The sequence below is a fragment of the Pieris napi genome, chromosome 17, assembly GCF_905475465.1.
Source record: "Pieris napi chromosome 17, ilPieNapi1.2, whole genome shotgun sequence".
NCBI lineage: Eukaryota > Metazoa > Arthropoda > Insecta > Lepidoptera > Pieridae > Pieris > Pieris napi.
Window position 1 is genome coordinate 4,985,814 of NC_062250.1, and position 27,664 is coordinate 5,013,477.

Consider the following 27,664-nt stretch of genomic DNA (forward strand, 5'->3'; position numbering starts at 1 on the left):
TTAACTTCAACAAATAAATAAATAACTAAATAAATGAATTACCTATACATTTGCACTAGTGAAAAAAATAATTTAGTGTATACCGCCCAACTATATTTACTCTATGTTAAATGAACTACATAAAACAAAATTTATTAAATATAAAGAAATCGTACATTTACGCTTCTTTCATAGAAATTGTATTGTAAGTTTTTCTACAATAAAACAATGACTTAATCAAACTTAATCCGTTTTGGTATTTTTATTTGTTTCTTCTACGCTTTATATAGTACAGTTAATAATAATATTAATATTACAGTTTTTTGCGTTCTAATAGATTTAAGTCTTATTTATTTATTTATTTATTTATTTATTTATTTATTTATTTGTATAAGCCTCTGCTTCCTAGTAGAATTATTTTAAATACGAAAATCTTTTTTGTAATACATATCACAGAGCATATTCGTGTTGCCTGTACAGTGGCTGTAATTCGAAGATAGGCTCAACTGTTTTCATAATAGAATTAATTCGTATGTAATTCAGGCTAATCTGTCACAGCTAACAAAGCAAATGTCTCTGTGATTGAATGCAATTAATTGAATGAGGTTATTAACAATTACATATTATATGGTAATGGATATTGTGATTAGCGTTGCGGTAAAATTATAGATATAAATATCGATGCACTAATTAATGAGATTCTTATTAGTAAGGAGTTTCTAATTGGACTAATTGGACGCCGCATTTTCTTATCGATTAAATGTGCGATTTTATTCTTAGAACTAGACTTTATTATGAATAATATAGTGCAGTGTTGCCTTCAGCGTGCGACTCTCATACCCGAGGTCGTAGATTCGGTCCCCGGCTGTGTACCAATGGACTTTCTTTCTATGTGCGCATTTAACATTCGCTCGAAAGGAGGAAAACATCGTGAGGAAACCGACATATCTTAGACCCAAAAAGACAACGGCGTGTGCAGGCACAGGAGGCTGATCACCTATTATCTATTAGATTGAAAAATGATCATGAAACAGATTCAGAAATCTGAGGCCCAGACCTAAAGAGGTTGTAGCACCACAGATTTTTTTTATAGTACGTATGTTGTATAAGCAATATATATTTACGAAATATTATGACTAACAAGCCCCCGTTCCAGTTTTTTTACGGAGAACCGTAGTCAGTACCTTGAAAAATAATTAACTGTTGCGTTCACTATTACAGAATAAATCTCTAAAATCTTTTCTGTATTTAGGTTTTTCGTGCAAATTTTTTCCATCCTTCCACAGAGTTCATTGAATAAATTTAAAAAATATTCCAGGTCCAGCCGTCTTCGAGAACAAAAACATGCTTTTTACTGATATACGTACAACAGAAGAACACTACGAGGTAAGTATAGGGCTAGTTCACTTTTAATGATTTTGTATCTTAAGTCAAATATTTCCTTCCACTTAAAGCTTCCCGGCGTAGCTAGTCGATGGGCGGCGATAGCCACTTATTTCGAAATGTCCTACTGGTAGTAGTAATTCTGCCCACAAAGAACACGCAAAGATTTTCTATACATTTATTCCAACGAGTGCTTGCGTTAAGTTCCCAAAACTCACTATATACACAATATTATTAAAATTTTCCCAAATCAAAAATGTTATATTGCGTAACAATTCTATATTTTTACTGCCAAGGGGTTGTCAATCCTTAAGTATATACATTCATTTAAATATTTTATACGAAAGTTGTAATAAAACAAATGACAATCAAAGAGTGACCATTCCTAGTGCCAGGCGGCTCCAACGAAAGGATTAGCAGACATTTGAATGGCGAGCGGGCGTCTAGTCTCTAATTGAGTTAATATTTGGTTATCGGCGGCGCGCACTCGCCTGCGCGACTAATCCTCTCGAATTAATGACTCAAATTTATCATTATTAATGCCCGCATGAACCCTACCTGCACCTGAATTCATACATGCCATCATAAGCCCCTTTGTTTTATGTTATTTTTAGGCCAACTGATGGCTTAAACGAGCCGATTAAGCTAAACGCGATTTAATTTTATCGAGTGATACAGTTTGCGTTTAGGTACTGCTCGCTAGTGATATTATATTGTTATTAATACATTTAGATTTGGTGGTTATGAACCAATAAATTGGTACGATAATATACAGTTGTGTTTCCAACGTTGAATATATATTAAAAAGTAAAAAACTTTACTGTATAATAAAAAAAATAAAAATGTGTTTATTCATTTGACAACAATTCATTATAATATTGTGTAAGATTTGGAAACCATTTTAAGTAAATTAATACCTTTGTCAGGGTTCCCAGCTCTTCCATAACAAACTTAGCAATATCGATAAAAATATACTATAATTTAATAACATTTTTATGTGTTTTTTCAACTGTTCTCTACACGCCTGTGTGCATGATTGTGTGGGTGTATGTGAGTGAGTGATTGTGTGGGTGAAATGTGTAACAACATATTAGGTCTCAGAAGCATCTCCAACACTACGTAAGGTGTGTTCATAAGCCAGTTCTTTAATCGTATTTTTTGGTTGTAGTCGGTGAGTAGGTAGATATTAAGCGGCCTATTTAATCTAGTATAGATAAACTCTGCCTGCATATTGCGTCTGGCGAAGTCGGTCCTTACGGTTTGACTGACGACCATATCCCTATTTCTTTATAAGAACAGCCTACTATCATACGGGAGCAATCTGTGTGCTTTTAAAATTACTCTTAGGACATACAGCATGTATAGTATTAGTATTTATTATTATTGTGTTTTTAGTATACCTTTCTTACAACGATTTCCATAAATTATAACCTATTTAGTTATGTAAAGAAATAATATTTATTAAGGGGAATGGTTTTTCAGGTGTTACGGCTACTTGGGCAACGAGGTGAACGGTCAACTGCGATTCAATCCGACAGTTTTACGATCAACGCCGCCTTTATTTGCAGGTTGCACTCCGCTTCCTGGCTTTATGACGATTTTTATGGCTTCAATAGTTCACACTGGACAGGGTAAGCGATAATAGGATTTTGATTGGATTAACGTTGAGGTTTTTGTACCAATTAAGTGACAAGGCTATTACGCGTTAAGCATATTAATTACTAATTAGTTTATATAAGCTTTAGTAGAGTATTTTATGTATCAAGATAATCCAATAAATAGGTTGCCATTGAAATGGTTAACACAATATTTAATACGTTGTGCAATATCAAACATCTCAAACATATCTGATGTTATGTCGCGAAATTCAAGAACGAGCTATCGTGAGCGTGAACCAAATGAAGGTTGGTGAATTTCGGTAAAGCCTTTGAATATTTAACGTAAATAATTTTAAGATTCTCTTATATATAAGGATGAGAGAGTTCTAGATTAGCGCGTTAGGGAAAAATTATGAGAGTAAAATTGTACGATGCGCGCGCACATCGTCACAAAAAACCGACACCCTGAAGTTAGCATAGTCAACATTTTCAAATAAAAAAAATTCAATTTCTTTAATTATGTAGAAATATTTTTTTTGTGATATGCAAATAAACTTTATTTAACTAGATAATGCGTTATGATAAAACTTTAAATTTATTCAATACCCTTTTTCTATTGTTAGTGTCGTTTTTTTACAAATAAATTAAAAAAAAATATTTTTTCTAGTTATGCCATAGAAGAATAACTTCTAAAGTGTGTACATAAGTACACACACATGTTTTTTTTAATAAAAACTTACCCTTCTTCTTATTTTGCTTTTTAGCATAGATAGTAAACTTTCAATCTAAAACAAAAAACTATCAACCTTTTTTTTGGAAACTCGAGTACGGAGGCTAGTTAGTACCATTGTTGAACAATTGAATACAGCACCAAACAATGCATACAGGAACACCTCACACTAATCACTCTCGATTGACAGCGCTCGCAAATGACATATCGGGTTACCAGTGACGTGTACTAATGAATTACTAGGCTCATAACACTGTACGACTGTCATTTCAATTTAAATCCATTCTATTGTCAAATGTCTCGCTAAAACTATTAGGTTCTTTACATATGAAATTGAAGTTTTGTCGTACTGGCCACATTGACCTCAAAATCTCCTCTTTGGTTAGGAATTCCAATTTTATTTTTTTTCAGTTATTTACTCGTTTTTCGAAAATCATGATTCATTTATTTTTCCGTTCTAATATTTGTTAGTCACTCTATTTGTAATAGAAATTATAAAAAAAAACAACTTTTTGTTCCTCGTTTACGAAACGCCAATTTCATATGTAAGGACCTAATATTAAGGTGATTAATATTTATTATGAACACTAATCACAAAATTTAAAAGAAAATGTATTTATTTCCAATATACAAATATATACAATATTCTTAAATGAGGGCGTGGGGCTCATTGTACTATGTACTGGGCGCAAATTTAAATCTGCACTTGAAAGATTTAAATTTGCGCCTAGTACGAAGTATCGGTCACCCCAGAGCTGGTTCTTTCCTCGCTCATTGAATAAGTATCGCAATACAGCGAGGAAATACTGCCATTAAAACACTGCCACATGGACCAAACTCTTTTAAAATTTGTTCTATTTTTAATAATTACTCTAATGTAGGTAAAGAAGAAATTCTAATATTATAATGATTTTTTGATTGAAGGCACCAATTTCAGGAGCGACTACTTTCGAATCAAAATCATTCTTGAGTTGTATAGTCAAGAAACGCGCGTATTTATGATATGCAAGGTGCGATAAACCGGTTATACAACGTAGAAAGATTTTAAAGATACAAAAATACACACCGTTACAAATATTGGTAATAAACATATGGTAACATTTACCGTTACCGTTTTTATAGAATAATTAAGACATACAGTTAAATAAAATAGCCTATATCGAGTACTATAATAAGGATTACATTATGTTATTATATTTAATATTAGTACACGACCTCCGACGGGATGAAGGCCTCCTCCAAACTTATCCATTTCTTATCTTTCTCCGCTATCTCTTTATTTTATCTTCCCAAGTCTCTGATTGGCGTGCTCTCTTTTTTCTTCACACTGGGCCAATCCAAGTAATGGTCTTTTTGACCCATATCTCATACACATTTATGCGTATTCTATTTATATTGAGTGATAGTTATTCGAAATACGTTGCATTATTAACAAAAGTAATGATTGTAATTATATCGCACTTTTTGGTTGCTTATTCATTTTTTTTTTATAGAACAGGGGGCAAACGAGCAGAAGGCTCACCTGATGTTAAGTGATACCGCCGCCCATGGACACTCTCAATGCCAGAGGGCTCGCGAGTGCGTTGCCGGCCTTTCATGCCTATACATATATAGGTTGGTGGACTCATTTTCCACACTTAGACTCATAATTGGGACGATATACGTAATGCCTATACATAGAGAAAAATGTAATTCTTTAGTCGAGCAATACAAAATATACTTATGAACTTCAGAATGTATCCTACTAAATTTACATTGCCAGTTCTCTAATCAAGGGCTTGGACGAGAGGAAGTAACTTCTGTTCTAGACTCTCTGGGTGATTTTAAGGTCTGAAACGTGCCTCACTATATTGTCCTTCGTCGTAGCATTATCTATTGATTACGTATTATAATAATATAAGCCTTTTATTTCAGATACTTTGCATTGAAATACATTTATATCATCTCATTTTTCTAGATATTGTGCACTTTTTGGCAAAGTCCTCCAAATTCCGCCATTTCTGTCTGCACTGTGCTACTCTGCTATACCAGCTGTTGTTTCATTAATCTGGTCTATACACCTTCTAACTGTCTTCTTCTTTTGCGTTTATTGGGCAACAGTTTTCTTGCTTCACTTTTATGTTCCTCTTGCCAAGTTCCACTTCAATTTGTTTATTTTTATTGTGACATTTGCTACCTTAGTTATTCTTCTTAATGATGTATTCTCATTAAAGAATGGCGAAGAGTTTATTGCCTGTTCTTCTCTTCCGTTCTACGCCCATGATTTGAGAATTGGCAGTAAATGTAAAATTAGAAGCATTTAATATATATTTCTTTTTTGACGTTCATAAGTGTACATTGTGTTACCTATATGAATAATTGATTTATGATTCTTTTATATATTTTTCTTCCCTATCATATGTAGTTTGTATGTTGTGCTTTAATAGGCGCCTAAGTTTGAGATCCATATGTTACTACAGGTAGTACAGTATTGAAAGCTTCCTTTTATTTACCATGCTCGTTTTCTTATTAATAACGCATCTAATTCCTCTTTCACTAAGTATAAATACAGAGCAATAAATAAACAGTACACTGCTAATTACACTATCATTTGGTAGCATATTGAGCTGAACGCTATAATCACTAACGATTGACGTCGTTTGAATTGGTGCAGGTGTTCCTGACACATATGGCGATATTCGACAAATGATTTTAAGTGTCTATTTACTTCGCCAGACCATACTATTAAAGTCAAACTCGTTTATTTATATTCATTTGTTTTTATATCTTTGTATATGCGTTTTATTTCATTTACATAATGGTCCAAATGCTTATCTGAGTCATAGTTTTCTAGAGAGCTTTTTTTTATAATAATTAGTAATTAAAATTACTTTTATCATATTTTTTTAAATGGCAATAATTAATGGACGTTAAAGAAGGCAATGTCGATACCGACGGAAGGGCAATGTAATATTTGTTAGAACTGTTGCATCTTTATATATATATATATAAATCTACTGAGTCTGTCACTGAACACTTCTTAAACGCCTGGACCGATTTGATTGATTTTTTTGTATGCGTTTGGGTGGCGCCCTGGATCGTTTAGATTCACAAATCAGCCCGGCACTGCACTGCAGTCGGTATCTAGGTTATTTATCTATACAGCAAATAAACAGCTGGTTTATATATAAATCTTCTGTGCATGTGTACGTTATTATGCTCCTAAACGGCTGGACAGATTTTGATGAAATTTTTTGCGTCGAGATCAATTGGAGTCGAGAATATTGTGTGTTCAGTCGAGAATGATTTACATTATTAGATTTTTTTTGCATGTAAGACGTGTGTACAGGACAACGTCTAGCGGATCCGCTAGTATAAGTATATTATTAAAATAATTTTGTTTTTATTTAAATATTAACTCACTCACTCCGCTCTGCGACCCAAAAAGTGTCTTAGTCTACGAAATGAGATACTTCCAGGGCAGGTACTGGTGCCACCTCCTTCCAAATGCTCACTTTCAGCTGCAGGTCCTCCTCCACTCTGTCGATCCACGACCACTAGGCCGCTGTATTTAAATATTGATAGTTCCAGTACTGTCAACCAAACCCTGCGATTTTAACTTTCATTTATTTAATGTAGCTAGCATCATTTATAAAATACACGATGTAGCGAGCATGAACACATACGTGTAGCATTATCAATATTGATTACCGATGTTTTGTCTTGTCTATGTCCGCAGATTTCACAGAACACCAACAGTTCACAATGACATGACAAATTGTATTAAGTGGACATGACAGTATTACAGATTGTGCACGGATTCGCATAATGACGTCACGCGCGACTCGCACACAGTAATTAACGACTGATTAGCGGACAATTAGCTTACTCCGCTAATCACAGATGCAGATACATCTTCGGAGGTCTATTGTTTGGTTAATGATAGGTATTGTATTCGTTTTATTTATTTATTAAAGATTTAAGTTGGCGCCTCGTAGTAACTAGCTGCTGCTTTCCTCGCTCAACGAATAAGTATCGTAATGCAGCGAGGAAATTCCCATTAAAGGTCGGGACTAAACCTTTTAAATTTGTTTTAATTTTTGTATTTATCAATTTTTAATTATTATTATTTATGTAGGTTAAGAATATAGTAATTACTGTATACTTGTGTGTTCGAAATAAATGTTTAATTAATTTATTAAAGTACTCCACACCACATTTTATACAGTATTTGTTACAATTACATTCTAATATATTTTAAATTGTCATGCAATTACGATGAACATAAATAATTCAAAAAGTAAAAATATTAGACATAACTACAAATTTTAGTTTTTACTAGTAAAAATAGTTACCCGAGTGGCGCTTCACAACGCAAATTTTATTGATCAGCCCACTACCGAATATATTAAGACTGCTTTTTACCGTAACGATAATATTAAATGAGTGTTGGCCTAGTGGCTTCAGCGTGCGACTCTCATACCTGAGGTCGTAGGTTCGATTCCCGGCTGTGCGCCAATGGACTTTCTTTCTATGTGCGCATTTACCATTTGCTCGAACGGTGACGGAAAACATCGTGAGGAAACCGACATGTCTTAGACCCAAAAATTCGACGGCGTCTGTCAGGCACTGGAGACATCACCTACTAGATTTTAAAATGATCATGAAACTGATTCAGATATCTGAGGCCAAGACCTAAAGAGGTTGTAGCGCCACTGATTTTTTTTAAGTATGGTTTGGTGGGCCTATGATATTAGATTTTATTAACAACCGTTCATCCTATTGTAACGCTTTTGGGTTGGGAATTTTAGAAACGTTACAATACATACAACATACAATGCTTTTAACGTACGAAACGGGCGTGGACTTGCTCATTCAGTGAATCTCACTGAAGACAAAGACTGACTTTTTATTCAGTTTATCACTGGTGGCATTGTCCATTATTTTGTTATGAAAAGGATTACGTTATTATTTTTTCTTTTTGTTTCTTTTCTATTGAATATTGTTTTAGGCTATGATATAAGAACATATGTTTAGAATAAATAATAATAATAACTTTTAAATGTATAAATAATTTGTGTACAAAGAAGACACTTTTTCTTTTAGTACCAGACGGGAAATGAAGGTGTGGTCATATAAAGATGATATTCGACCTTGACACACTTAAAGTTCGTAGGTATCTTAAAATTAAAGAAATATAGAATGATATAAAACTTAATAAAATAGATTTTTGTTACTCGTAAATTAAACGCATTTTGAAGGTAAAATTTTACAACTAAAAACTTTATTTAAAAAATGCAATGATATTCGAAATGTATACAAGGAAATAATTAACCCTTAGTTAAAAGGGGTTATTCGAATACCTCAATGTCTTATTAACCTAAAGTTACCTTTAATCTTAAATACTTGTCACATTATTGTTAAAATATTTCAGCTGAGTTATGCTAAGGATCCATCAAAGACATTCTCTTAACATTTCTATGCGAATTATGCTTTGATAACTAAGTTAAAAAGTTGCGAATAATTAAAAGGAAAATATTTAGAATTGTTTAAACTACGTTAAACATTTAAGGGCTTTTTTGTTTTATTTAATCAGTTTGAATGACAAGTGTATGCTAATGTTAAAAAAATTCACTGTAGTGTGTCAGTACTTATATAAAATGGGATATTACTCGAATATAATTAATTATCTTATTAATAAAAAATAAATTAATCTCATAACACTGTTTTAACTAAATTTCAAAGATTAAGAGTGATATTGGCCTAATGGCATTATGCGACTCTCATCCACGAGGTCGTAGGTTCGGTCCCCGGCTATGTTAATGGAATTTCTTTCTATGTGCGCATTAACGCACATACCGGCAACCACAAAGTCGACGGCGTGTGTCAGACACCTACTTGCCTATTAAACAAAATTATAACGAAACAGATACATAAATCTGACGTCCAGAGCTGGTCACTGGTTTTAACTAAATTATGTCTCTTATGATAATATGAAAATCCTATCCTAGAATATATTTTCCTAAAATATATTGTATTTTGATTTTTAAAAATGGAGGGGAAATCTTTACGCATTTTATTTTCATATTGTAGGTATACATTTGTGTGTAGTATACGCATGTACGGAGTAGTAGAAACTGGAAAAGATTATATAGACATATTTCTCTGAATAACATTCTTAAAAATAGAAATTCAATTATGTTATTACGTTAGTACAGAAAGCTTAATTTTACGGACAACTTTTGCTGAATTTCAAATGCTGAAATTAACGACTAAAATAAATTGTAATCGACATTGAAGTTAACAAATTACTTGGTAAAGTGTCCATAGCGACAATACTTCAGAGGACGCTCCTCCCACCTGTCAGGTTTTTCATCCACGGGAGGCGGGTCTCTGAATGGGCGGAAAATTTGCCGACGCAACGCCCACCATTACGCCACGCCCACTCAGCTGATCTCTCAGTTGGCAGCGAGACGCCACACGGGATGAATCTCCAGAGCTGATCAACCACTTTTTACATACTGTCATTTGCACTGTATAGAATGTATTCTGTATTTGATTGAACCAGAAATATTTCATGTGGATTTTAATGACAAATAAAAAGCGTTATTATTACCTAAAAAAACATTTATTACGTAGCTATTCCTCTGGAATTACCTTCTTTGAATTTAACGCGCTTCATTTCTGTAAAGTCTCTCTTATTTCTGTTTTGCAACGCTTTTCCGTTATTTAAATTAAAAGAACAAGATACCAGTGGCCGTAATTTACATTTAATCTGCGGTGATTAATTAAGACGTCAGCGGGGGCAACACCGCCACAATATACATCATAATGACTTAGATTTATCTGTACAGAGAGGTATTATATGAAGCAGACTATTTAAATCGATTCAATATATTCTTGTACTACATACAGATAAAATAAATAAATTAGTGGCGCTACAACCTCTTTTGGCCTGGGCCTCAGATTTCTGAATCTGTTTCATGATTATTTTTAAATCTAATAGGCAAGTAGGTGATCAGCCTCCAGTGCCTGACACTCGCGTCGACTTTTTGGGTCTAAGACATGTCGGTTTCTTCACGATGTTTTACTTCACCGTTCGAGCTAATGTTAAATGCGCACATAGAAGGAAAGTCCATTGGGTTCGAATCTACGACCTCAGGGATGAGAGTCGCACGCTAAAGCCACTAGGCTAGCACTGCACGCAGAAACAGACAGATTTTCTTTTTTTAGGAGACAAATGAGAAGTTGGGTCACTGACTAAAGTGCTTACTGTCGCCCATGGACACATGCAACCTGTCCTTACATTTAAGCTTGGTGCACGATTTTTGAAGTCGTAAAGGTTCGAAAAAAATTCTACTTGGAGTTGATTATAGAAAGAGAAGATGCGCAGCAGAAAATTGATGTGTAATGAAACGCCAGGCATTGAGCTGAAAAGTATTTTTTTTTATATAAGTAAGAAGTTATAAACAGGAACAGTTGTACACTGTTTTTTGTTGATTGTAAAGGGCACAAGGTTTACAACCAATTTTAATGAAAAAATTTACCACACATAATATGTATTGATTATTTTACATAATTCGGATTTATGCATTTTTAATATGCATGCCTTAATTATTTTTCATATACATAAACTCAATATACTTTTTAATTATTAAAGCATTACCATTTTTTTCGCACTCGTGATAAATATTTTGTTATGCAAATATACAAAATTTGTCAATAAATTATATGGAGTATAATAATTAAATATATATACTTACATTAAGTTTGGTTTTATAAAATGTCACAGATTAAGCGTATATTATAAAAAAACACAATAAAAAATATTTTTAAAAACCTGTGACTCCGGCCCCTTATGAAAAATTAGCAAAAGTAATTCATTAACCGTCTACAAAGATTGCGTTAAGTCTTTTATTTCAGAGTGGGCTTCCAAAGTATTTTTTAATTCTGCAGCATTAGTATTGTCTCGTGGGTTGATTTATGTGAACACTGCTTCGCAAATATACCGAGATAATGGCCCTTTTACACCTTAATTAAAATGCTTTGTAATAAATGCGATTCCAGACATAATATATTTTACTTTGCAAGAATTATTAAAATAAATATAGTAAATGTAAATATATATATATGTAACGTACGGCCACTTTCTTCTGAGTAAGGAAGGGGATGACAGGTCTGGGCGTTACTGCATACGATTTTTTGCGTTTTCTGAGAAGATTTACTATGGTAATATATATATATTTTTTACCATATAAAAGTAGAGATTTCAACGAACTGAAAGCACACCAACTCTTTGAAAAAAGCTGAAATTTTGACGTCAGAATTTTCGATTGAAAATTAGGGTGTTTTTCGATATTTATTCAAAATAAGGTGAAAAAATAGATATTTTTAATCAAATAAATTACAGTATATTTGAGACATAATTAGGTAAGTTTTCACCAAATTTAAAAAGTTAGTTAGTAAGTTAAAAAAAATATTTTTGTTAAAGATAAAAATAAAAAACCAAAAACTTGGTTTTTTGAATTTTTCACATAAATTTTGAGGTTATGTGAAAAATGTGTGAATACAAAAGTTTTAGATCTTTTTATTACCTCCAACTTTGCCATTTAACTTTCTTCGATAGGACTTGTAGTTTTGCCGGAAATCGAGATAAACCGTTTTTTACCCTTAAAACTCCCCCCCCCCCCTTACCCCTTCCCGACCTCAGATCGACCGTAATTTATTTTTCCTTTCATTTTGATCATATTCCCCTGCCTTTCTAATGGGTTTCATCCTACTGTAATTTTTTTCACTTTTTATTTATTTTGAAGGCTATCTGCACTGGTCTAATTATGCATAGTTTATATGTATACATTGAGAAAAGGAAATCAATTTCTTATAGTTTTTTAAGTATGTTTTTTATAACATTTCATTATCACTTGACAATTGACATCATGTAATATTACCTCAAGTGATAATAAAGGTTTAGAAGCTCAGTAATTTATAACATATTTTTTATAGATATTTTATCTCGACACCTGTCCCCCAATTTGTCTTAAGATGATAATACATTTTATAAATACTTTACAAAATTACTATAGATTATTATATCAAGGCTTTCACGCTAAGATAACACAGCACATAAAGTAAATGCCGTTGATTTTATGTAAGGCGATATAAGACCGAACTACCCTTGCTCAAGCTTATCTTAACGACTTAATGCGAACGCTTTATCTTGTAAGTTAAACTTGGTATTAGCACTTTTTAATATCATTTGATATTCTTCTTAAATAAAAAATTACATACAATTACATTTTATTCATTGTCAACTTCTTTAGAATTCCTTTGTTTTTTTTTAATAAGGGTTAAAGCATAGATAAAGCACCCCTTTTCTTCAGAATTCTTGAATTTGCATTAAAATATAGTGTTGTTTGAAATGTAGCGAATAATAGGAAATATTAAGATTAAAGCTTCAAAATCGACACATTTCTGCATCTATTTCATATGATACATAATGAAAGTTTTAATATATTATGAGTGTGAGGTTCTAATAATAATAATAATACTTTATAAAGATGTATATTAAACATCTATCCTTTTATGTTTTATTTATTTTATTGATTAGTAATAACGAAAGTTATAGTGAATAAATAAAAAATAAAATAGTAGTAACATTTACGTATACAATACTTACTTTACTATACAATACAATACAAAATAAAATGTATTTATTATTTTGTATTGTAACCTACTTAAAGATAACTATAATAATCCTACGCTACAAGCCACTGGAGTAATTGGCGTCAGAATTTTGCATCTGTTTAAACTTTTGTCGTCAAAAACATCGATTTTAGACTTTAAAAAAAGCCGGTTTCCTCACGATTTTGCTTCACTGTACTAGTTAATATGAATTGAAAATAATATATAAAATCCATATGATTTTATGAGGCATAATGCGTTGAGGCACGCAACGATCAAATTGCCTATTTAGCAACGGCTAATTAGCAAACATGAACGATTCCGATATTACAATTAATGATCCTTGTATTAATTGCGATGCAGTTTATTTTTATTTCAGGTTAAATATTTTGATCGGAGTTGTTATCTAGTATTTATAGCGAGTATAGGGGTAGAGTTGTCTGGAATCCAGACAACACAAAGAATTGAAAGAAGTTACGTTGGCATCAAGCAAAAGGACATAATGAGAAATACAGATAACTAACCTATCTAACTTTCTCCCTTCAAAGAAAATGGAAATGGGCTGGTACATTGACGACAGGTCGACACAAGGACTGGTAAAATGGTCAGGGCTACGAGGCACAAGATCGAGAGGCCGGACTTTTACCAGAAGGACAGAATTTCGATGACGGCGGGGAAAAGATGACTGTAGATAACAAAAAATACGAAATTGAAGAATGCCTTGAAGGAGGCTTTTACTCGTGGGTGGTCCATATAACATCATGTGTTACTGTTAATTTCTTGTGTATATGTGTTTGTATTTCAAAGGAATAAAATAAAGCTACATTAAGAGTGAGAATAATCTATGGCAAAGAACAAACCCAAAAAGAGGAAACAGCCATGTTCACCATAAAAATAAATGCCATGTAAATAGCATATTACTAAGATAACAAATTAATTAATTAATTTATTGTCTTACATAACCTCTTCACGTATGAGTAGCTGTATTCTACTCTAACTGTACCAACTCCCACAGAAAACATTGTAAGTAAACTGGTATTGCTTTAAATCGGAGAGAAAAAAATGACCAAGAAACACGTATTTTTAGTACATTTAAGTAACCCTCTGTTATGTTCCAATGAAAAATAATGCTATAAAGACAAACCCTTATAATCTATGAAACACTGCAACCCTCAAATGCATCTTAATTATGGTAGATTCAAAGTGGTCGTCAATTAGCCGGCGGCTGGCGTTACAAGTGTCCTAAGAGCCCTAATTACGATAAATGATGTTTATAATTAAAATAACACTTGTGACTCCTGTCAAAGTCAGGTTTCAAATAGCTGACGCGTGTAACACCACTTCACTTTGTGTGCTTTTCCTGTCTCCCGACTTGATGGGGTTAAAAATGTTATGTTTATTATATTATGTATGTTATATGTACAAACAGAACTTGTATGTATAAAGAGTGGATACAACTTTGTGGAAAAAACTTTAAAAATGAAGTCAAAAGACGCGGAAGCAAATTTGTATTTTGAGAAATAGGTGAGCTATTTAATGTGGTTTTATGAAGCTATGACGATTTTAACATATTTTTTAGTAGGCAGTCTATTTTCCTATCTAATTATGATTTTCATATATAAAAAAAAACAAACTTTATAATATTAGTATTGAATACTTAAAATTTCAGTTTGTATAATAAAGTATATTTTCGCTTTTTAATAGTGTGTTTGTAACATCCTTAAGGGTTTTTTGGTGGCTTTATATGCATTTGTAAAAGAGGAAACTATGAAATATTAATGGGCATCCAAAATCAAACTAGCCATGATGATCGCTAACCTTCGCAAGGAGATGGCACTATAAGAAGAAGAAGAAGAAGAAGATGAAATATTAATAGTCTTCGGTACACTTATTATGTTTCAAAACCATAAGACAAGGTTTTTAGCTTTCGTAGAGGTTTTGTAGCACACGTGACTCACTGGTAAGCACAGACCAAAAAGAAAAATAAAATAGTGGCGTTAAAACCTTCGGTTTTGGTCACAGATATCTGTTTCTAGTTATGAAATCTCTACTGTCAGTGCCGTCCGTATCTACTCATAGTAGATTTTAGGTTTAAGGCAAGCAAGTTTTCTTAAAACGATTTCCGTTCGAGTAAGAAAAAGATATTATACAATTACTCATTCATTAAGAGGTTTAGTTGTTTTAAATATGTTAAAAAGATATAAAAAGTCTAACACTGCCTATACGTCGTCGTTAAACACGCATTCATTGATAGTTGAATTGCATTATTTTTTGACTTAATATGTCGGAGCAATGGCGTTACCGTCAGGCGTCAGCTGTCATTGTCATTATATGTCACAGAGTTAATAAATTAACAACGTCAAAGTCAAATCAAACCAGCTAATACTAAGAATTACTATAACTATTCAATGCTTGATAGTAATTCCATAGTCATTATTATCATTAAAATTATTTATTATTAAAATAAATTTATAATTGTTAATTATAAACAACGAACAACTCTGAATACAGCTGTAAGTTTATCAATTATAACAAGAATATATCAACATATTGTTAAAATATAATTATTAATTATTGTATACTACTGTTGATACTACGACATATATATCTGTATAGGAGACAGTAAATACAGCGTCTGCAACATCAATGAAGGCTACCGGCCGTCTGGTTTTGATGGAGGCACGCACGACTAAAGCGGGTGCGTTCCGGAATGCTAATTAACCAATACATTTTATAAATAATTTACTACAAGAGCTTAGGCTGTGTACTACTGTTAAAATAATAATTATGTAGTGTAACAATTTTGTGTTTTTAAAGATAGATGTTCAGCCTTGTGTCATGTCGATTTTTGAGTGATAGGAACATCCTCATCGCAAGTGTTAATTGAAAAATACATTGTGGACACGAATTTGAAACCAAGCAGGGTTGAGGGTTGAGGGTTGAGGGTTGAGGGTTTCATGGTCAGCCATCACGCCGTAACTGCTCACTCTGTTCATACTGTATTCGAATGTCTCTTTATTTTTAATCTTCTATCAAGTGATATACTTTATTGTTACTGCAAGACTCGTACGCAGCTAATATTCACTTAAAATCACTAATATTAAAAATATCTCTATAATGACAATTAGTTGGCGACAGATTAAAGTTTATTATGTATCGGCAAATAATATATACTGTATTTTATAACCAATTATAGCTAATAGTGTTTTGTTGGTTAGCTATTTAAAGACCAATTATTTTATAATTGGTGCTATTCTTGGCACGAACGGCTTACGTAAGTTATATTGTACTCTTAAACAAAAACAAGAGTCCTATAAGACTCCACAATGAAGTTATGGATCAAACAATATTAAAAATACCTACCAATTCAATGTAAATATTATTATTAAATAAAGACTTTAAATAAGTCAAAAAGTAAAAAAAGACAAAAATAATTTATTCATGTAGGTAACAAACACAATGTACACTTATGAACGTCAAAAAAGAAATATACATTAAATGATTCTACTTTTACATTTACTGCCAGTTCTCAGATAAGGCCGTAGAACGGAAGAGAAGAACTGGCAATAAACTCTCCTCCACTCTTTTTAATCGCCAAGTTTTTTGTTTTACACAACGTTTGTAAGAAGCTGCAACCATTACACCATGTTCCACATGACATCCTTAGTAATAAATAATAATAAAATAAATAAATTAAGATAATATATTTAAGAAAACATTCGTATAATCACAGAGATTCAATAAATCATGGTAAAAAATAAATTACATTTCCACAACCCTTTTATAATGCAAAGAGGAATGGCAGTGTTAGCGAAACGAACAAATTCGCTAATTTTATCTCCACTGAATAAAGATATATTAGTGGTCTGTGCAAAGATAAAGGAATAAATTGTGGATGCGATAAATCAGTAAAGGCTGGCTTTAATTACACGTCCGCTGGAGCCTTACTGAATAAATCCGTGGTGTACTAGAGTTTTAAATCTATATATATAAAAATGAAACCCGTTTTCCGTTGTCACGACATAACATGAATACGGCTTGAACGATTAGGCCAATTCTTTTTTTATAATATACTTTGAAGTACGAGGATGGTTCCTACGGAGAGAAAAATTAAAAAAAATGAGTGAAAAAGTCTTAAAACAACACTTTTCTATATTCCCATACATAATATTCGTAATAATACTTAAAAGTCAATTTGAACTTTCATACCATATCATAAAGCTCAAGTGTTAGTGGAGGGGTTTCGGGAAGGTAAATTTTTATTTTTTGACATAATGTATTTGTTGTCTTATCAACTTTCTTTTTTTATCTTAGCTAGTCCGGTGTCCCAAATAGCAGAATAAGTATTAAAAAAAAATAAAGAATCGACTGTTAGGCGGTACGATGTTCGCCAGGCCAGCTAGTACGATAATAAAAACTTAGCAGATAATTTTCTATTTCATTCTAATTTTCATTTTATTACAAAAAAATGTTCAATCAATATGCAAAATTAGTTACATTAAAAGCAAAATTAATTATTTATAACGTCATAATAAATATGTCAGTGTATTTTTTTTATAGAACAAGGTGCAAACGGGCAGGAGCCTCACCTGATGTTAAGTGATACCGCCGCCCATTGATACTCTCAATGCCAGAGGGCTCGCGAGTGCGTTGCCTGCCTTTTATATCGACAATAATGTAATCTATACCTTAAGAACTATTGACTAGAACGCATTGCACAATCAGCATACAAATGTTAAAATGTTGAGCTGTTACATAGCTGTATAGTTATTAATGAATTAATAAATAATGTAAAATACATAAAACCTACAGACTGACCGGTGTGACACTACCCTTAATAAAGGGTTGAGCTTTGCTTTGCAAAACGTAAATAAAGTTAATTATAGCTGGTTAAGTGATTTCAAATGTACTAAAATATATTACCGCGATTCGGGTAACTTTATCAACAAGATCACCGGAGTGTTACATTTTCAAATATATAATACTGAGAATATTTAAACACTTTGTTATACGATCTACGATGTTTACAAATGGTTGATTAATCTGTGATTCTAGAGAAGTAGCTCCACCGTCTATGACACATGTATTTTCCTTCTGTCAAAAACGTATTGGATTTGATAAACCCTGCAGTCTCTAAATTGGACTCGGTCTCAACACAATGGTCTCCTTCGTGTACAAGTAAGTGTTAACTACATCTAGCCAATGTCCTAAAGCGTGAAAGCTTGCTGACAATTGTGAGCTTAATCACTAATCATTACCAAAAAAATATATTAATAAAGCAGTGTTGACCTAGTGGCATCGGTGTACGAGTCTCATCCGTGAGGTCGTAGGTTCGATCCCCGGCTGTGCACCAAACTTTCTGTCTATGTGCGCATTTAAGATTAACTTGAACGGTGAAGGAAAACATGGTAAGGAAACTGGAAAATGATTATGAAACGGATACAGAAATCTGCGGCCCAGACCCAAAAAGCTTGTGCCACTGATTTTATTTATAATTAATAATTACTATACTATATATTAACGCCTTTAGACTGTTAGTATAACAGTCTAAAGGCGTTTTTTTTTGCGTATCGATCCAGAAGTTTTTCTGTATATTCATTATAATAATACATCTATTTCCCTTTATACATACGTTTATACATTTCACTACCATAAACTTCAATGCACATTTGTATATTAAAATTTTAGTAAAACCATTTCCCATTCATACCGATAAAGCTTAATAATTCACAAGTTTACGGTGTTTAGTTCTGTTGCATGGTGCCAGTTTATCACCACGATCTCAAAATGGCACTATAAAATGCATCTAGAGGAAAGGTTGTGTTATGACGTTTAATATGCATTTGGCACGCGATGACACGTTCCCTTGCCCCATAGTAACATAATATAATGTGATTGATATCATTGTTAGGAATACTGGTTTAATTAGGGAAATTACTTTTTTCATACAAAGTAATGTTTTACAGTCTTTATTGTAATTATATTTTTCTTTTCTCTTCCTTCAATGGTTCATTAACTTATAAACATTAACGATTTATTAGATGTATAATAGTAGTATGTTCATTTGGTTGCTGTATACAGAATGTGTTAATAAATAATAAGACATTATTAATAATAAATACAATTCTTGGGTAAACAATTATTTTATTTATTGATACAACATAAATATATTATATCCAGGTCAGTTCCTATATTGTAAGAAATAGTAAAGTCTTTTTGTACTTTGTGTTGTGTTTTTCTTTGTGTAATTATTGTTATCGCATTAGAGTAATCTGTAATGGTTACTTTGTTAATTAAATAATAATTTTGAGAAAACACAATGACACAGTTTCGTTATTTCGTTTGTTCATTTGTACGTCTATAACTTTATTGAAGGCCCTATTTCATTTGTTTTTGTAGAGTCAAGGACAGAAGCTTTCAGAAGGCATACAAAGGCCTTCAAAACCGTTCACAATGAGTCATACTTATTAAGTACATATTTGCCCGACAACGGTCCATTAATCAATTTTTGCATTTTTAATTCGCCCCTCATTATTTGCCCGTGAATTTCATTTCCACTGTTGTTCAACCACTTTAAAATTTAAACTCGTCAGCCTTCAAAACGCACATTTCCAAGTAATTTACAATTTATCGTGTTCGCCAGCAAATGAGCAAATATTTTTCATTTGTTAAGCCACTTGTAATTAAATATTATATTAAAATTTTATTTCCAAATGTGGCCGGATTGCATTTGCGAGAGGCAGTTTTCATTAAAACATGACCGGAAATGTATATATTATTGAAAGCATTTATGTTTGTTGGAAGAACAAGGGCTTAACAGATGCTTCACAATATAATTAGTTTTTTATTTTGTGTTATACAAAATGCAATCCGCCTTGATTATCGTATGTACGAAAGGGCACCATTGGACTTTTCATGGTATGTAGAACTTCGTACGGCAAAGACAAACATCGTGAGGATACTGACATTTCTTATCTTTATATATATAATTCTTCTGTGAGTGTGTATGTCACTGAACTTCTCTCAAACGACTGGACCGATTTTGATGAAATTTTTTGTGTGTGTTCAAGGGGATCTGGGAATGGTTTAGATTCACAAATCAGCCCGGCAGGTGGCGCTGCAGTCGGTATTTTCATACTTTAATATCCTAATAGCTTGAAATATCATGCAGGACAACGTCTGTGGGGTCCACTAGTACTTTAATCGAGTACAAGGTTTGATAATAAAACAATTTTTTACCGGATTGAAGTTATGTATTTACAATTATTTTTCATATTTTTAAATTTAACCGACGTTTCGCGTGCTTTACAGCGTGCGTGGTGACTGAAGACAAAAGGTGTTGAATGTCAAAAAGTATCACAGCTGTAGAAAAAGTTGTATTATCTGTATTTTTTTCCGGAGTTGGTATCGACTAAAAGATGGAGGGTTTTGGCAGAAATGGCTCACAGTGTCCTCTATAATATATATATATATATAATTATGAAAAATAATTGTAACTACATAACTTCAATCCGGTAAAAAATTGTTTTATTATCAAATGTGTGAAAGTTGTGTCAATAAAAGACAAAACAAGGTGTCAAGCATAGAAGGATCATTTTATTACTTATAGATACGGATGTATTATGAGGCCAATACTAGGTAATAAATGAATTTACGTTAAAACTGTAATAAAATTCCATTACAAAGTGTAAAGCAATATGGAATTCTCGTTGAATTTTAATATACGACATAGTCGAAAGTTTAATAAAATGTGCGCACGACTACACAAGTTTCCACTTAATAGGCTGAAGTGTCGTCCAGAGCTACGAATGGAAAAATCCCATTGAAGCACTACCCGACAAATTCGACAAGTGGAAAATCGATGTGGACTCAAGAGTAAACGGTCACTGACAAAAATATTATACGGATATTGCGTTTTTCTTTTGTTTATCATTCCTAATATTAAGATATTAAATATTATTAGAATGTTCATCAAATAAACTATACTTTAGCATATTTCGTTTGATAATAACTTATTCAATTATTTTATATGGTTAATATATGTATGCTGAATTATTTATTTTGACTGGCAAGAATATATATTTTGAAACTAATTACTTGTCAAAAAAGTTTTTAATTAATTAATGGTTTATAGAATACTCGTAGTCAAAGATTAACCGATAAAAACATCGTATTTTACAAGTGAACCTTTTCACATATGTGAGGTACCACATTCATTCGCGAACATTCGCGAACTTAAATAAACAAAACATATGAATAAAAAGTAACATTTCGCATTTTCACTTGGAAATTATCCATGAAAAGGCTGCTATTAGTGCTGTATCGTATAATGTTCTACAAGCACGTTCATTATGAACGCAAATAGCTTAATTGCATGACGTAAACATTTAATTAATTCGCTTATTTTAAAATAAGCAAAATGCAGCTACGTGAGTCGTGTGTGCTAAAGGCTTCTTGTTACAGCCAGTGCATGCTTAATGCCCGAGTAAATATTAAACGATCACTCCGGAGTTTTTCGCTTTATATTTTTGACGTCGGTTGTAATTGATAAAGGCGGAACGACCACATGTATGCGAATTTAAATGCTTCCGATGCGCGAATTTAAAATTCGAATTACGCGTTTTTGAAATGACGCGGGGTGATTGATATTTCATAAGCCAGATTGGGTTAATTGTTTTTTTAATATTAGAATTATTGTTAATGATATACGTACAGTGCTGGTAAATTTTCGATTTTCAAATCATGTAACCCAATGAAACATGAATACATAGATTTTTTTTTAATTCTCTATAAGCAAGTAAAACGCAATTTCTGTGCCAAACAGAAAAAGTTATATTAATAAGTTAGTTATTAGTATATTAACAAATCTTTTGAAACATTTGTATTATTCTTTGAAGTATTTCCGAACCAATTCGACTTTGAGTCCTACAAGAAAAGAGCGTACCAATTCTTAAAAGGCCGGCAACGCACTTGCGAGCCCTCTAGCTGACAGTGACTTATGGCGGCGGTATGACTTAACATCAGATGAGCCTCCTGCCCGTTTGCCCCCGTTCGATAAAAAAAGTATTTCCAAACCAATTCGACTTAGGGTCCTTTAAGACATTAGCGGACCAATTCCTAAAAGGCCGGCAACGCATTCGCGAGCCCTCCAGAATCAGATCTCTTTTGGGTATCACTTAACATCAGGTGAGCCTCCTGCCCGCTTGCCCCCTGTTATAGACACATACAGTTGCAGTATTATTAGAGATACCTCAATTATATTATAATAATTATGTAGACATTCTGTGAACGCAGCTGCTAAACACCTCAATCATCGCGATAACTTGATCCCACGTAACTACAATGCCAACTAGAGCGTTCAAAACTTTAACTAAGGTAACAAACAACATATTTACAAATATTAACTCAATTTAAATCTTAAGCACACGAAATAAGGGCTGTAATATAATTTGTGGATTGTAAAACGGATTTGGTATACATACGCAAACTTGGTCTAAGTTAAAGCTGTCAAATTTGTTCAGCGGTAGGGGCCGCTAAGTTGCAAGAACGCCGGCAGCGTATACCTAAGTGCTTACTTGCGTACAACTTATCGAATTGTTACATTTGTGTTAGAACACAATTTATACATGGAGAAACTTGTTTATAATAATTAATCAAAGGTATTAATGTTTAAATAACTTTATTTATCAGTACAAAAATTTGCCGTACTAATTTTAGTCTACTAGTCTCATTCTGATATGTATTATAGTTCATAAATTTTTACTTACTTTGAACTATGACCAAACGGAAAACCTGCTAGATATATAAAAATAATTTTCACATATTATGTGTGCCTGACACATACCCTCTCCCACTATCACACATACACACACACTCACCTACACATACACAACACTCATGTACACACTCACACACACACACTGACACACTCACGCACACTCACACATACACTGACAAACACACACACATACACACACACACTCACACTCACATACACACTAGTTGACTTTTTTGTTTTTCTTTCTTTATTTAAAAAGTTAAATTTTTTTGCCTACCAATATATGTATGTACTTTTTGTAACCACTCAATATGGCTTTGCTGTGGAATGTAAGCCTGGTTATCCATATCACAGGTTCTTACCTAGTTTGGAAACCAGTCTCCCAATACCTTCTCAACTGTAATCTTATTGATTGTTGTAAATGTTATATGGGAGAAAATAAATTATTGTTATTATTATTTGTGTAAATAATATAAAATGTATTATTTTAAATTTATTATTTTGTAAAATTTACATATTGTAAAATACTTATTATCAACCCGCTTTAAACAAGGGATAGCAAATAATTTAACGCTAAATGAATGTAATGAAATTTCAGGGCTATATTCTCGGGGCTAAAACTAAAAAAGCCTGTGTGAGTAAAATAGAGCCTTGGCTCGTACGTTGAATATAACAAATATAAGCATTACATCACCTTGAATATAAGATATGGATTTTAGGAGATTTGCCTGCAATTACTTCAAGCAAGGACGAGAAAAATATGAATGAAACAGTAGGCACCGCAAGCGTATTCCTAGATCGATTTGTGACTTGAATATTGTTACCTAACACTAAATCTGTATATATATACATTTCATCCTCTAATCCCGCTATTTGTAAGTTATACCAATATATTTGTGCCGGGAATATGAACAGGAAGCCATTCAAGTCCTTCAGGTTGTTCGAAAACGGTCGTATTACAATAAGCACCGATCAGGATTCATTGGACAAAGTTCTCAAGAAGCCGGACGGAGACTAATTATAAAAATTGCTCACTTTTCTTAAAATAGTCTTTCAAAAGGCTCGGTGAAACCATAAGTTACCAAGTTTTTTATAAATCAATTTTTAATTAAACGTAAATTTGTAATTTGATGTTTATTTTTTGTTCAAATTCAAGTATAAGTTTATCAAACTTTAGTGGTTTAAGAATTTTTGCCGAGTCTCAGTTATCAAAATAGAATCAGGCAAAAACTAAGAATTAGTTTTCTTAAAACTTTTTTCCACTAAATCGAACTCATCTAGGTTTATAGAGTATTTGTGATGAGTGTCTCTTACAGTTATTGTCTTATCTAGGCTATGTTTCACACAGTGTTGTTCAAATTGATATTTATTAAGTAATACCAATTTATCAGATAAAAAAAAGCGTAACTAAGTAAATTTCTTAATGACAAAAAGCTCTAACTTCCACATATTCTACGCCGTAGAAGTCTACGGCGTAGTACGTATATAATTTACTCGACAATTTCATAATTGCTAGTACACACGTGATATTTTAGAGCAGTATTAAGTAAAGTATTATCTTAAGGCAATCCTTGTATGTTAGCGGTGAAAGAGTTGATTTCAACATAAAACAAAGTGAAACGATAAGGGCCGCTCCATTGCGTCATATTTCACAAAGTGCCCTAAGTTCGGCAGTTAACTCACATGGTTATGGCACTGTTAACACGTGTTGACGCTCTATATTGTTTTACTTCGTATCCAACTAAATCATCGGAAATGTGAAAAAAGTTTACGAGCGCTCGTAAGTCTTGCTTACCCGATAGCGGAATTACCCTAAACTCATACCAAACAACTTCCTTGCATACAAATGGTATTAAAATGTAATAATATTATCCTTAACCTCGGAAATTATCGTGATTCATGCTATCTGTTATTGAATTAAGAGGCACTTTTGTATTGATTATGATAGGTATGTAATGTATTTATTACTAGTACTTATCTAAAAGTAGTCTCTTGTTAGCGAGGTTACCCTTTATATTACACAGAAATTCAAACGCTTAGCAACTTTAGCATACAAAAATGTAATCGTGAACTGATTTTCAGACAGTTTTTTAACTGCAATGCTGTGGAAAATCTACTTAATCATATGTGAAAAAGTGAAATAAAATATTGTAAACTTATAGGTAAATATTAAGTTACTTTGTCATAATTTAATATAATTTGGTCCATTATTTAATGTTGTTTATTTAATTTTTTTAAATTGTTTTCGATGTTTCTACAATAGTAGTAACTAGGAAGACACAGGCTCAAATACAGTAATACTAAAATACAGTTCTCACTACATCAGGAGCATGGTAAACGAGTTTTTTTTAGGTTAGTTGTTTTTTGGCAATAAATATAATTATTTTGAAACGTAAAAAAGTAAACTTCAAACATCATTCGAAAAGACAGTATAGCTTCGAAATGTCCAAAAATGAATTTAATTTTTCATGAGTTATTTACAATTGAAGTGCAACAGAGAGTAGCAAAAAACTCAACTTAAATACAATATGAAACATAAAAAGCTATCGCAAAAGTAGCCATAAAGCGAGCCATGAAATACACAAGCGTTCAAAAATGAAAAGAAATGGGTAATATTTTCCGGTAAGCTCGGAAACGAGCCAAAACGTATTTACGTGTCGCAGTAAAAAATCGCCAATGGATTATGAGCTTGTATTGTTTGGGATGGCTTTGGAGATGGTGCAAATGTGCTTTCAAATTCTGCTGCAGGCTTCTTTGTTTTCATTTCCTGCAAGGATAAAGGGCGGACTCAATTTTAGGAAATAATGCAATTTGAATGTTCCAATTTCAAATTGGTACTGTATGGTTGGTGATATAAAAATCTAGGTATGTGGCTTAAACAAAACACATGTCACATGTATTCTGTTTAAATTAATAACGTATAACAATCTATTAAAGTGAATTATATAATTTTAATCGCATCCAACAAGTTCAACCTACTACGTAAAAACGTAAGGTAATAAAGATAAAAATCTATAACTATATTTTAACGAAATATGTTTTAACATTACCAAGAGATCACGGATTTAGCACCGAGCTGTATATAAATAAATAACAACGCCATGGCATTTAAACTATTTACTCACTTTCCCAGAGCTTACTGAACACTACCGTATTCTTTTTAGTTTTAGATTTTTCTAAAATGTGAGGGAATTCTTAGATGTTGTGAAATAATAACATTTAATATGACATAATGAATAATTTAAGTGCTTTTCATTATAATTAGACATGCATGCTACGTTGATATGGCCGATTGTGCTGTTATAATATCCACCTTCAAGGCAAACAAAAGATTAATTATTTATATATTATATTTTTAAGTCAGTGAAACATGTTTAATAATAAAAATAATGTGCCCAAACAATATCGACTATATCATAGTAATAACATTACAGTACACTGTATTGTTTTCTCTTATAAACATGTTCTGAACAACATTTTCATAAGAGATCAGTTAAAGCGTTGCCCGGAGCGACGGAGGCTTTATTCAAGATCACTTTGTAGCATTAAAAGCCTCCTTACAGATCAAGTGGGCCTTTTTGAACAGAAATAGAAGTAAAGGGGCGTAACTCGTTATACAAGTAAACTAAGCCATTTAAACAATATTTAGAGGATACTTGAACAATGGAAATATCAAATTTTTATCAAAAGAAACATTATTTTAAAATGAAACTGATTTAATATTACAATCCATTATATATTTATATTAAATTCACATTTTATCGTAGTAATTGTAAACCAAACTAAAGAAAAATATAAATAAAAAAAATAATTACCTTTAAATACCTAAATAAAAAGAATATAAATATTAATAATATATATAGAAGAATTATATATCCCTAAATAAAAAGAATAATTACCTATATTTTAAAAATATTACAGTAATTATTTATACAATTATAATTGCCGTTATTATTAGTGTATTTAATACTAGTTCTGAATCTTATAATTTATTTTCCGTCGTATACATTTATAGATGTCCAAGATTCTCGGCCATCTCTATGAAGCTCAGTGAAGCGAACACCATCTTGACAGTATCATATTTGAAGAAGGGTCTGCTTTGTACCAAAGAGAGGACTTCAAATGAAACTTTATTGGACATTTTTCATCTGAACATGACTATCCATTAAATATTTCACTTTAATACATATTTCGTCTATACAGATTTGTTTATATTAATACTTAATTTTTTTCATTTAGTGGTAGTAGCGGTGACCTTAAGTCTAAAATAAAATTAAAAAAACCCTTTTGTTTTTTTATTTATACATTTATTTAAACACATCCACTGGCATAGGTCCGCGAGTTATAGTCGGCCCTTAAATATATATTAATGACTATCCACCTCTGATACCATGGTAGCCATTTTGACACAAAAACATTAGGCTTTTATAAAAAAGCCAAGCATATTTTAGACCTTTTTACTCCTATATATTAAAAGTACAAAATGTACGTATAAACTTAATCTAAAGCCTAACTTATCCTAAACCGAAATTGAGT